Source organism: Haliotis rubra, unplaced genomic scaffold (genome assembly GCF_003918875.1).
Source record: "Haliotis rubra isolate DU_JTF1 unplaced genomic scaffold, ASM391887v1 Scf915, whole genome shotgun sequence".
NCBI lineage: Eukaryota > Metazoa > Mollusca > Gastropoda > Lepetellida > Haliotidae > Haliotis > Haliotis rubra.
The window spans coordinates 167,205-179,434 of record NW_025767652.1 but is presented as its reverse complement, the minus strand read 5'-3'; the positions used below and the strand labels follow the sequence as shown (position 1 = coordinate 179,434).

The window sequence follows — 12,230 nt, the reverse complement described above, 5'->3', positions numbered from 1 at the left end:
TTTCTCTGGCCAATAGGGCGCGACCAAAATCAGTTGCAGCGTTGTCGTCTGCTTGATTTTCTGTATTACTTGTGGTAGTAGTGCTGGAGGTGGAAACGCATAAGCGAGATGCGATTAAAGCGTCTGTTGCCCATGCCTGAGGATCCAGAATCGGAGAGAAGAATGTTGGTAGTTGCTTGTTAAACTTTGTTGCAAACAGGTCTACCAGTGGAGATCCTATTGTCAGTATGACGAACCAGAACGCTTCTGGGTGTAACATCCACTCCGGGGAGATGGTTGTAGTGGACGAGATAGGGCGTCTGCTATGACATTCTTTGTTCCTGGAATGTGGCATGCCTTCATGTAGATGTTCAGGTCCTCGACGATGCTGAACAGGAGAAAGCTGAGTTGTAGCAGACTTATTGATCCTGTTGATCCTTGTTGATGTAGAATGCCATGGTTACGGTTACATACAAAACACACACACTCATGAGTGGAGACACACGACAGAGTTGTCCGTGTGGATCATGAGTCTTGTGTTCTTTAGTACGCTGGACCAGTGTTGTAAAGCATTGATCACTGCTTTCATCTCCAACAAGTTGATGTGCAGACTCTGATCCTGACTCGACCACTTCCCTGCTGCCACTTCGTTTTCGAGGTGGGCACCCCATCCTTGTAGCGATGCATCTACGTAGAGATGAGTGTTGCACATGAACAAATGTTCCTCCACAAACAATCGACTTCCGAGTCCACCATAGGAGGTATGGTTTCAGGCTGTCCGGTAATATCAGCGGATCCAGACTGTCGAGATGGGCGTTCACAAATATTTGTAGTGGGCGCAGCTGTAGTCTCCCTCTGCGAGTCATGTCTTGAGCTGAGGTGAGTAGACCAAGCACGTAGTGTCAATGGAGAGAGCATTGCTTGAGATATCATTTGTTGTACCTTGATCCAACGATCCTCTGGGACGACTGTGTGATTATGGGGTGTGATGAGCCATATTCCCAGCAATTGAAGATCCTGTTTTGTTCCAACTCCAATTAGGAGATTACTAGCCATCTACTGCAAGCATGTCCTACATTGTAGGTACGTGGATCTAGGAGCCCTTGCCATGTCCGACATGGAATCATGGCTTGAAGCTTGTCTCATCAATCTTCCGGTAATATGTAATGAAGATGAACATTGTGCAGCGATGATGCATAATACGTGGTCTGTAGGTCAGCAAAATCTATGATGTACAGGGACTGCCATCGATGTGAAGTCTATTTATAGTCAATCGGCTGCCGCAAGCAGAAACCGTCTCACGCTTGTCGTTGCAAGTCCCCAGATAACCAATGTTAAGTCTGCTGACAAAGGAAGTCCTCTATGACCCGTGAAGATAGTCGACCCACGCTGTACCCTGCTAACTGGACTGTAAATGGAGCCTTTCCCACGTTGAAAGAGTTGTTTACAACTGTAGACGACTTCCTGGCATGTGACTGTGACGTCACCGGTGTTGCAGGAAAATGATCCTTGTAGAATCTTGTGCAGTCTTTGATTTCTTTGTCAACACTCAGCTTGTGCCGGAGTTACAAGAGTGAACACATGTCTTGATGGCTGAGTGGAAGCGCGTGAAAACTTCGCCGCGTAATATCGATGTAAGCAGACTGTTCCCTGTCTGTTGTGACTGTATTCTTCAACTTTATAATCTTTACTGCAGTCGTCATCTGATACAGATGTTCTGTAAAGTTGACCGTAACCGATGTCTCGCTGAGGAACTGCGACAATTCTGTTAACTGTCCCTTTGATATCTTGGAAGCCCATGTGATGAAATTTCATCTTCAGTGTTTCATCGGATGTTATCTGACATCGTTACTTCAGGTGTGTCTCTTCTTTCAGCCACTCGTTGATCCAACATAACCAACACCTAGTTGTAGTGTCCTGTTGTGTTATCTTCTTATCTTGAATATCTATTACGGGATTCACTGATGATCTTGTAATCTCTAACCCTGATGTATCATGAAGGGCTCCGTATGATGAAGGGGAAATCTGCTATCGTTGAACGGTGGGACATGCTGACTCTGATTATAATCCTCCACGTGAGTGCCTGCGCGTAGGTTGATAAAGGTCCAAGTTGGAAAATCCGTATCTGCGCAGTCTGTAGAACGACTGGATCTACTTCTGTGTTAGAATCCTTCCTGCTGAGACGCTGAAACTGCGTGGAGGCTCCATTGTGGACTGCTAACGCTAAGCTGGCGTTCGTTGAATCCTCCAGGCTTTTAACTGCTGATACTTCTGATGGCAAAGATCTTCGCAAACATAACCGTTCGTGCAGGCCTTCATCCGAGAGAGCTTATATAGCTAATATTCCTTCGCGCAGGTCGACTGTCATCGGAGGGGTCTGCTATGCTGAGCTGACATTAGTAGAGTTCTCCAGACTTCTAACTTCAGACAGTGAAGTTAGACATTTCCCTATCTGAAGATCCATATGACGTGAGTCGCTGTATGTAGATCTGTATGTAGAGCTGCGTGCAGGTGAACGGTCCTGGTGTCTTGAGATATCTTCCTGAGCCTTCACGAAGGCTGATTGATGTAATCTCCCCTCTCTCTATGGGTTGATCTGTATGAAGAGCAGGCATGCGATCCCGATGCGATCTTGAATCCTTCCCGAAGGTAGATTCCTGGACGTAGCTTCCCCTCTGTAGGAGTGCCTTCGCGCAGGCTCTTGATAGGCATCAGAGTCCGATGGAGATGACGACTTATATCTGCGACATCTGTAGGGTTCGGGAGAACGCCTCTATTCCTTCCTGCGTGGAGACTTCTTAGCAGCACCCTCTGGGGCGTCTACTTCAGATGGGGAAGATCGTCATGTCCATGAGCCTTCGCGCAGGCTTCCCTCTTCATCCAAATGTGGTGGGGAGACTGTAGAGCCTTCACGCAGGCTAGTAGACGTTGTAGCGGTCTTCATAGCAGCCTTCACCATCATCGACATCATCTGGTCTGTAAACTGTTGCATGAACAGTCCCGGGTTGAAGTTCTGCGTTGTCTGAAGGGACTGCTGCAGGGATGATGCATCTGATACTGAAGAGACGTCATCTAAGGCTCGCTGCACTAGTGAAGAGTTGATGCTGCTGCTATCTCTGGTACCCGATGTCTGCGTTGATAGCAGGTCTTCTGTCAATGTCTGCGCTGATACCAACGCCGATGTAGCTGTAGAAGCAGGCTTCGTCTTCTTACTGACGATGGTGACGTCAGTGAAGATGAAAATTTGGCCTTCTTCATCTGCGATGAGGTCAGCTCAGTAGACGATGATCTCTATGGCCTCCGGCGTTCACCCCTGGTACATCGACCTGCTCCTGAGAAACATTCTGCAATTCACTAAAATTATGAATATCTGCAGCAGTGGTTAACACAGGGTTATCAGCACAATCACTCGATTTAGACATGACTTGTGAATACCTAAGTACCCAGTTCTTAGCACGTCTATGGATGGAAAAAAGGTAATTAGAAAATTCAACAGAGGTTAAATTTACACAAGAACATGAAACAGTGCAATTAGGACATAATAAATGAGGGTCAGCCCCAGACACTCGGTACCTACAATGAATACAAGTTTTCATGAAATGTAAACATGAAGAAAACACATAGAATATAATCCAAAAAACCGTATACAGCAATAATTTGATGTAAGGTCCGAAAATATAAAAGGATATGTTCCGTATAGGGACCCAGGTGCTCTCACAACCGTCCTCAAGGGCGAAGAAGGAGAGAGTGACAAGTATGGCCAATCATGTGACAATTTGGGTGCCAAAGGGAGGAAAGGGACGCTACTCTTTGGTGAGTGATTTTAAGGGACTTCAAGGGATATCAAGTGTTCCACTATCATTCGCAAGAGGAAGGAGACAAGCATAATTAGCATGAGTATAATTAGCATGAGTCAGGATAAGGAAAAATTTTGTGTTTTAAATTCCATTTGGTTGGTTGTCAATATTGTGTACTCTGTCTAGTTGATTTGATGATCTAATTTTTCGTTGTTGGTGTGGTTGCGCTCGTTGGCCTGCAGTAGGTTGTTTCAACAGATCTATGAGATTTCACTGTGTCATATCAGTGTTGTGACTGTGTTGTGACTGTGTCATGTCTGTGTTGTGACTATGTTGTGTCAGTGTTGTGACAGTGTTGTGACAGTGTCATGTCAGTGTTGTGACTTGTGTCGTGACTATGTCATAACAGTGTTGTGACTATGTTGTGACTATGTCATGACAGCGTCATGTCAGTGTTGTGACTGTTGTCACAGTGTCATGTCAGTGTTGTGACTGTTGTCACAGTGTCGTGACTTGTGACAGTGTCATGTCAGTGTTGTGACAGTGTTGTGACAGTGTCATGTCAGTGTTGTGACTTGTGTCATAACAGTGTTGTGACTATGTTGTGACTATGTCATGACAGCGTCATGTCAGTGTTGTGACTGTTGTCACAGTGTCATGTCAGTGTTGTGACTGTTGTCACAGTGTCATGTCAGTGTTGTGACTGTTGTCACAGTGTCGTGACTTGTGACAGTGTCATGTCAGTGTTGTGACAGTGTTGTAACAGTGAGTGAGTGAGTACAGTTTTACGCCGCTTTTAACAATATTCCAGCTATATCACGGCGGGGGACACCAGAAATGGGCTTCACACATTGTACCCATGTGGGGAATCGAACCCGGGTCTTCGGCGTGACGAGTGAACTCTTTAACCACTAGGTTACCCCACTGCCCGTGTTGTGACAGTGTCGTGTCAGTGTTGTGAGTATGTCATGACAGTGTTGTGACTGTGTTGTGGCAGTTTGACTATGTTGTGACAGTGTTGTGACAGTGCGTGTCAGTGCTGTGACTGTTGTGTCAGTGTCATGTCTGTGCTGTGACTATGTTGGTACAGTGTTGTGACTATGTAGTCAGTATCGTGTCAGTGTTCTGACTATTGTGTGTCAGTGTTGTGTCAGTGTTGTGACTATGTTGTGACAGTGTCATGTCAGCATTGACTGTCATGACAGTGTTGTGACTGTCGTAACATTGTTGTGACTATGTTGTGACTATGTCGTGTCAGTGTTGTGACTATGTTGTGACAGTGTTGTGACTATGTAGTCAGTATCATGTCAGTGTTCTGACTATTGCGTCAGTGTTGTGACTATGTTGTGACAGTGTCATGTCAGTGTTGTGACTGTCATGACAGTGTTGTGACTATGTTGTGACTGTCGTGACAGTGTTGTGACTATGTTGTGACTGTCGTAATATTGTTGTGACAGTCTTGACAGTGTTGTGACTATGTTGTGACTGTCGTGACAGTGTTGTGACTATGTTGTGACTGTCGTAATATTGTTGTGACAGTCTTGACAGTGTTGTGACTATGTTGTGACTGTCGTGACAGTGTTGTGACTATGTTGTGACTATGTCGTGACAGTGTTGTGACTATGTTGTGTTAGTGTTATGACAGTGTTGTGACTAGGTTGAGACTATGTTGTGACTGTCATGAGTGTTGTGACTGTCGTAACAGTGTTGTGACTATGTCATGTCAGTGTTGTGACTGTCGTGACAGTGTTGTGACTATCTCATGTCAGTGTTGTGACTGTGTCGTGTCAGTGTTGTGACAGTGTTGTGTCAGTGTTGTGACTTTTTCTGTGGTGTGACTGTTGTTACCTGACTGTACTGTCCAGTTCCCCCTGGTCCGACCCTGGTCTGTCTGCCTGTCTGTCATCTGCAACAGTCAACATCAGCCATACGTTAGACTGACCACTGACTGGATCCAAACTGAAGGCTGGCTGAATACATATTGAACACAGAACAAATTAATGATTTACTGTTATTCTGTTTGGTTCACTGAGGAATAGATGAAAACACCAATGAGCAAACAGCCTACATCTGTACAATGGAAACTTTTGAAATAAATGCAAGAAGATGACAAGGTCATCAATATCCCCGCCACAGCATTCTGTTCCTATTGGCTCCTGGTTTTTAACACCACCACGACATTCATGTCCTGAAAACACAAGCCACATTTGGTTTCCCTGTCTATAATGTTTACTGAGAAAATTTGTTCCCATTAGGGACAATGTGCACTAAGTCAGGAAACGCATGACAAGGGCCATAACTCTGTAAGGAATCGAAACACGGTTTCCGTTTTCGAATTCCATCAAAGCATTTGTGTCCTGAAAATACATACCAAATTTGGTTTTCCTATCTATAACGTTTTTTGTGAAAATCTGTCCCCATCATCTGAGCTCAAACCTATATCCCCCTACCACTTTATGGTGTAGGATAATAACACATGACTGATTCAGCCCACAGGTGGAGGCTTGTATTCAGACGCAACATACCTGATGAAGGCTTGTGTCCAGACACATCACACCTGATGAAGGCTTGTGTCCAGGCACATCACACCTGATGAAGTCTTGCGTCCAGACACATCACACCTGATGTAGTCTTGTGTCCAGACACATCACACCTGATGAAAACTTGTGTCCAGACACATCACACCTGATGAAGTCTTGTGTCCAGACACATCACACCTGATGTAGTCTTGTGTCCAGACACATCACACCTGATGAAAACTTGTGTCCAGACACATCACACCTGATGAAGTCTTGTGTCCAGACACATCACACCTGATGTAGTCTTGTGTCCAGACACATCACACCTGATGAAAACTTGTGTCCAGACACATCACACCTCATGATGTCTTGTATCCAGACACATCACACCTCATGATGTCTTGTATCCAGACACATCACACCTGATGATGTCTTGTGTCCAGATGCTGTAGTGGGAGATATAATACCCATCGTCTAGCAGTACAATTCAAAATACTTCCATAGTTATCACAGAGTGGCCTGGTAGAAGTTCAGTGCGCCATGGTAATCAACTCACTTGGAATATCCCTTTGCAGTTAACGATTCAAGTAAAGACACCAGGTGTGAAAATTAAGTGTGAGCGGAGACCATGCAGCTGATCGGAGTGAAGATGAACCATAATATCGGCATGAACGGGAAGTGGTACTGGAATGGGTCGGCCAAGGTTAGGAACAAACTAACGAGCCAAAAAGGTGCGACCCAAAATCAGTGTCAACCGCTGTGTCATGCATAACTTGAGCAGTATGCGTGGAAGTAGCACCACTGGTGGAAACACATACGGGTTCAAGTCTTCCCAGGGGATGGCTAGAACGTTGTGTTCCCAGGCCAAAGGATCCGGGATCGGGGACACGAATATCGGAAGCAGGTGATGGAAGCGGGTAGCAAACAGATCCACTGTCGGGTTAGACATTGGAAGGCACAAAGTCTGGAACACCTGCGGATGCAGTTTCCACCCCATCGGGTATGGTCGAACCGGACGGGACAAAGAATCTGCAATGACGTACTTCAACCCTGGGATGTGATTGGCCTGGACCGTGATGTTGAAAAAAGTGGATCCCATTCGATTGAAGTGCCACACCGATCGCAGCATAGTCTGATCGAAACAAAAGCTTGGTTGATTGTAACAGGTGATGCCAATGAGTGATCGCAAGAATCACTGCCCTGAGCTCCAAACGTTGGTGTGACATGCGCGGCCTGCGGGAGACCACAACCCTGCTACTTGCTGATCGAGAAAGTGAGCTCCCCACCCATGTAGAGTTATGACTACGTACAGGTGATGTACTGGAGCAAACGGCCTTAAAGAGACTCCACTGTAAATATTCAACCCATCCAACCACCACTGGAGATGGAGATGGAGCGCTGGAGGAAGAGAGATCAATGCATGAGGGATGCCAATCCTGATGTGCTGACACAGAAAAAAGTGGAAAGGCCGTAGTTGAAGCTATCCCCTGAGAGTCAAAGCTTGAACTGACGTCAACAGACCCAGAAGTTCTTGCCACTGACAAAGAGTCCTGAGTTGCGAGAGTGCTAGGGGTACCAAGAAAAAAACTCCAGCGCAGACCTTCCGTTCGACGGGCCACCCTGTAGGACTGGACGAAATGGTTGAGGAAGGCGAAACAATTCCTTTGGGTTCAGTTATCAACCTCGAGATACGAGCGTAGAATCGCTGTATCTGTTGAAGCTGGAGATGGCCTCTGTACGTTGGGGCTTAAGCTGACGTCAGAAGGCCTAGCAATTATTGCCACTGAATAAAAATCTCTCCTGAGATAGGATACGTTCGAGTAGCCAAGCTATCATGACAGCACTGAAGAAGTGCTGAATGTGGGAGGTTCGTGGCATGGAGATGTCAGTCAATCTACAGGAATGTACACATTGTATACAGAGTGATGAAGGCCGTATAAACAGTGATCGTAGGAACGTATAGTTCGCCAAATGAAGTGTTGGTCCGCCAGATGGAGTGAGAAAGTTAGTAAATGCGATGCATGGGATCGTCGGTCTACCGAAACATTCGTAAAGTTGATGGAATGGCAGAGGTAAAAAAGACCAGTGACCCCAGGAACGTTCGTAAAGTAGACGAAGGTAGTAACATCGATGCCTACGCATAGTCCAGACATAGCTGCAGTGACCTCTGAACTGAGGCCTTAAGCTAAGAACCGAGTAAACAAAGCCAAAGTGAAAGCGTCTTGGCGATTCTGTCTGGCACCCTCGGTAAACTGTTTCTCCCGGCTGACTGACGAAACTCGACATAATCACTCTTACCGGGAATGGCACTGTCCATCAACACTGGCAATTAAAGGCTGGGATAGTTATCCGCTTCGTAAGACCAAGACAAGTCTGTCATGGCACTCCATAGTAATCATCAAAAATTCTCGGGTAAACAAACAGTAGTCCGCCATGGCAAACGCTACCCACATGCAATAGTGACAACAAAACGGACACCACAGTCTTTGGTTAACCAGGCGAGTCCCAAGCCATAACATCCGTGTTAAGGGATGCTCGCTACTTGACCAAACATCGATACCACACGCAGAAACTGGGGATACTAGTCCAACTTGATATTCAGGAATATTATACGAAGCTTCACTGAGACTGGTTACTACAGACTACTCGAAGCAGCGTTATGATGTATCGCTGGGTGTAATCGTGGCCTGTTTCGTCATCCTCATCATCATTCCTTAACATCAACCAGTTCTGTTCAGATATGTCAAACCGGGTGGTTGTAGAGCTGACATCTACGTCGAAGGGTAGAGTCGTTGAATCGAATCATTCATCAAAGGTGAAGATCGGAAGGTAGATGATGGAGGGATCTTAAAGATCCAGGATTGTCAATCGCCGTCGTAAAGTAGAGGCCTGCGCTACTGACATAACTACTACCTCTATACAACCAGCAGAAACAATGCACTGGATGGAAGCGTTGATACGTAGAGAGCAGCGCACTGAAGTAGAACGGCACTCTGGATACAATCAGCGCACTAGTAGATAACAAGGAAGTGAATGAAAGCGGCGCATTTGAGCAAAGCGTCGCACTGGACTGAAAACAGTGCATTGACCTATTGTGTAGAGACGAGCCAATCAAAAACCCAAGGTATTCTCTGAAGCTGAACAGAATGAAAGCACCGCATTGGAGTGAATGCACTGTCCGTACATAGACACCGCAGAATCAGGAAGCTAACCCCAAAGTCAAATTGAGCACCGGAAAAAACTGTAGAAATGAGGTATCAACGCCGAAGTTGGAAGAAGTGTTGAAAGGAAAACTCGCAGCAGAAGAAACCACTGTAGGTAAGGTCTACTCCCATTTGTGAAAACTCCCAGTTGTGAGACTCCCAGTTATGAGACAGTGGAGTAGGTAATTAACAACGAAAACACACCACACTTCCCTGTCTAATAGAATGGATTCACCCTAGCTAAAGTACTGTCGAATGCTAGAAAAATGCTTTTTAGCCTTAATACTTTGATAAAGGTGATAAATGTACTATGTTGTCAATATATCAACTCGCCTATAGTGTACCTAATTTTTATTTCAATCGATGTAACATTCCCATGCATTTAAAGGGCAGTTTACAGGAGAGGATATGGTACCAAAGCAACAACTTAGGATTTTGTCCGAGTTCAACAACAGAAATCTGAAATAGTCTTTACATTTATGCTAATAATACAGGTGGTGTAAAAATATGAATCAACGTTTTTCTTTAACAAATAAATGTTGAATGTTTGTGTTACTTTACTTGAAGAAATATTAATATAAATGTTAAGTCTTGATAAATAAGTTTCCCGTCATGCATGCACATCTTTATCACAGCGTCCACTAAGGCCAGCTATTTGCAGTCAATTGTTGCAAAGTTTTTTGTGCTTGATAAAGACAGAGGTAAACCTTTCATTAGTTTAGAAAGGGTTTATTACAGAACTTGTAGAGCTGTTGGTATGTCTTACCAACAAGTTTAAAATATTGTAAACAAATCAGACAAGACAGGGACCGTCTCAAAAGCAAAACCGGGACGTAAAACCATCCTTGACAACTTTGACAAGGGAGTACTTAGACGGGCGGTCTACAAACTTTATGAGAAGAAGAATATATATATTCTAAAGAAGCTACACCAGTGACTTCATTAAATCTTTGGCCAATGTTCACAACTAGATTAAACTGACCGAATTACATCCATATTTTTGCAATGAAATATACTGTTGACATGCAAAACATTTATTAAAAGCGTTGCACATTTCTACCATCAATCGATAAGATAACACAAGTGATAGGATTCTTTCCAATGTACAGTAATTAAAGTATGTTTATTTCAAAACAAACACACATACACAAATGATCCCTTACATAACCAATATGTATACTATCGTACACATATTCAACATTTTGAAGAAAATATCTATTGAGATAACCCTCGCCTTTGAAAGCGAGCCTGTGCTCAGGTGTCAATTTCACCTGTCGATACTGTGCATGCTGATGACGTAACACAGGCAGTTAATGTTTGTATCAAATAACGTCCCACTACCCGTTATTTTTCTAAGTTTTTGGTATTTTCATCAGTAAAAACACATTTTAGGGCATGCCTCAAAATTTATTCCCTCGGTCTACATTAGGTAGATATTTCTTAAAGTGATATTTGTTATTTATGTAACTGTAATACCTCTGAATTTTAAATATAAGTCAAAAAGCATTTTTCTAGCATTTACGACAGTACTTTAATTACTGATTTGCTATGTAACTGAATCTTGTGGAGGTAACTTAATGAAACTTTATAAGATAAATTGATTAACATACTCAGGTAAATGTCTTTAATAATTAAACACTTTGTTTAGTAAACTTCGTGATCAAAGAGAAATTAATTTACCTACTCAGATTTACTCCATCTCCGAAACTACAAGCTATAGTTTAAGAAATAACTCTGAAATAACTCTGAAATTTACAGTCGAAATGCCCCTTATGCCAAACCCTTTCTACCGGACACAATAAATTTATGGAATGCCCTACCAAATTCCAAAGAGTCATGCAGTCTCAAAGAATTTTAAAACCTAATTACAAAAACCGAAAACAAGATTTATATTGATCTTAATTATGGCTCTTGTTTTTGTCAAATCGTTCACTGCCGCCTCAGGCTCGGATGTAGCGACCCAAACGCCGATAAGTATAACAGACATTTAATAGACAGTGCATGTTGCTCTTGTGGATATCAACTACCCGTTATAACCTGGATAATTTTTTTAACTCCGTGTGTACACCAGAAAATAGTTGAATCCGTCCACGATTATATCATCAAGACACAACCTTCAAATTTTCACAGGGAAAATCTGAAATTAACTCAACAACCTTCTCATGATTAATTTATATTCCTACAATAGCTTGTTAGACACACACAACTGTAAGTCTCTAATTATGACTATTTAGAAAATAGTTGTATTTGATGTAATCTGTATATATTTATATGTACTTAAAAATATATTTCATTTTATATTTTATGTTTCATGGGACCAGTGTTAACATAAGCAGTAATACTTCACCAATCTCAATTCATGTTCATAAATAATAATAAAATATGTTTAAACCAAAATGACTTTCAAACTTCATAATAGTCAATAAAAATGTGTTATCATAATAACATATTCTTCTGAATAAATAAAATATTCAATGAACTATTTCTTCTGTGTAAATATAATCTATGATAATCTATTTCATTAATCAACTCATCAATGAACTATAGTCCGTTTGGCTAAAAGCGGACCGATGTATTGCAATCTAACTCGAAAACTAATAAACATAACATACTCAATGAAACGGTGATCATAATCAAAACAACATACCCACTCTGTGAGGTTTTTGCAGACTTTTTGTCCTAAAAATAATAATGTTGTTTAACAAACTATCATGAAAATATTGACACAGTTC

The 12,230-nt window shown here is 43.0% G+C and overlaps 1 protein-coding gene across 1 annotated transcript in view; it reads right to left on the bottom strand.

The window, feature by feature from the left end:
* The window catches only part of LOC124264235 (TELO2-interacting protein 1 homolog), a 64,836-nt gene that overhangs the window by 34,006 nt on the left and 18,600 nt on the right, over positions 1-12,230 (bottom strand). Inside the window, exon 4 of the mRNA XM_046698971.1 lies at positions 5,625-5,682. The gene's annotated coding sequence lies outside the window, so the exon portion shown is untranslated. The remainder of the gene's footprint in view (positions 1-5,624; positions 5,683-12,230) is intronic.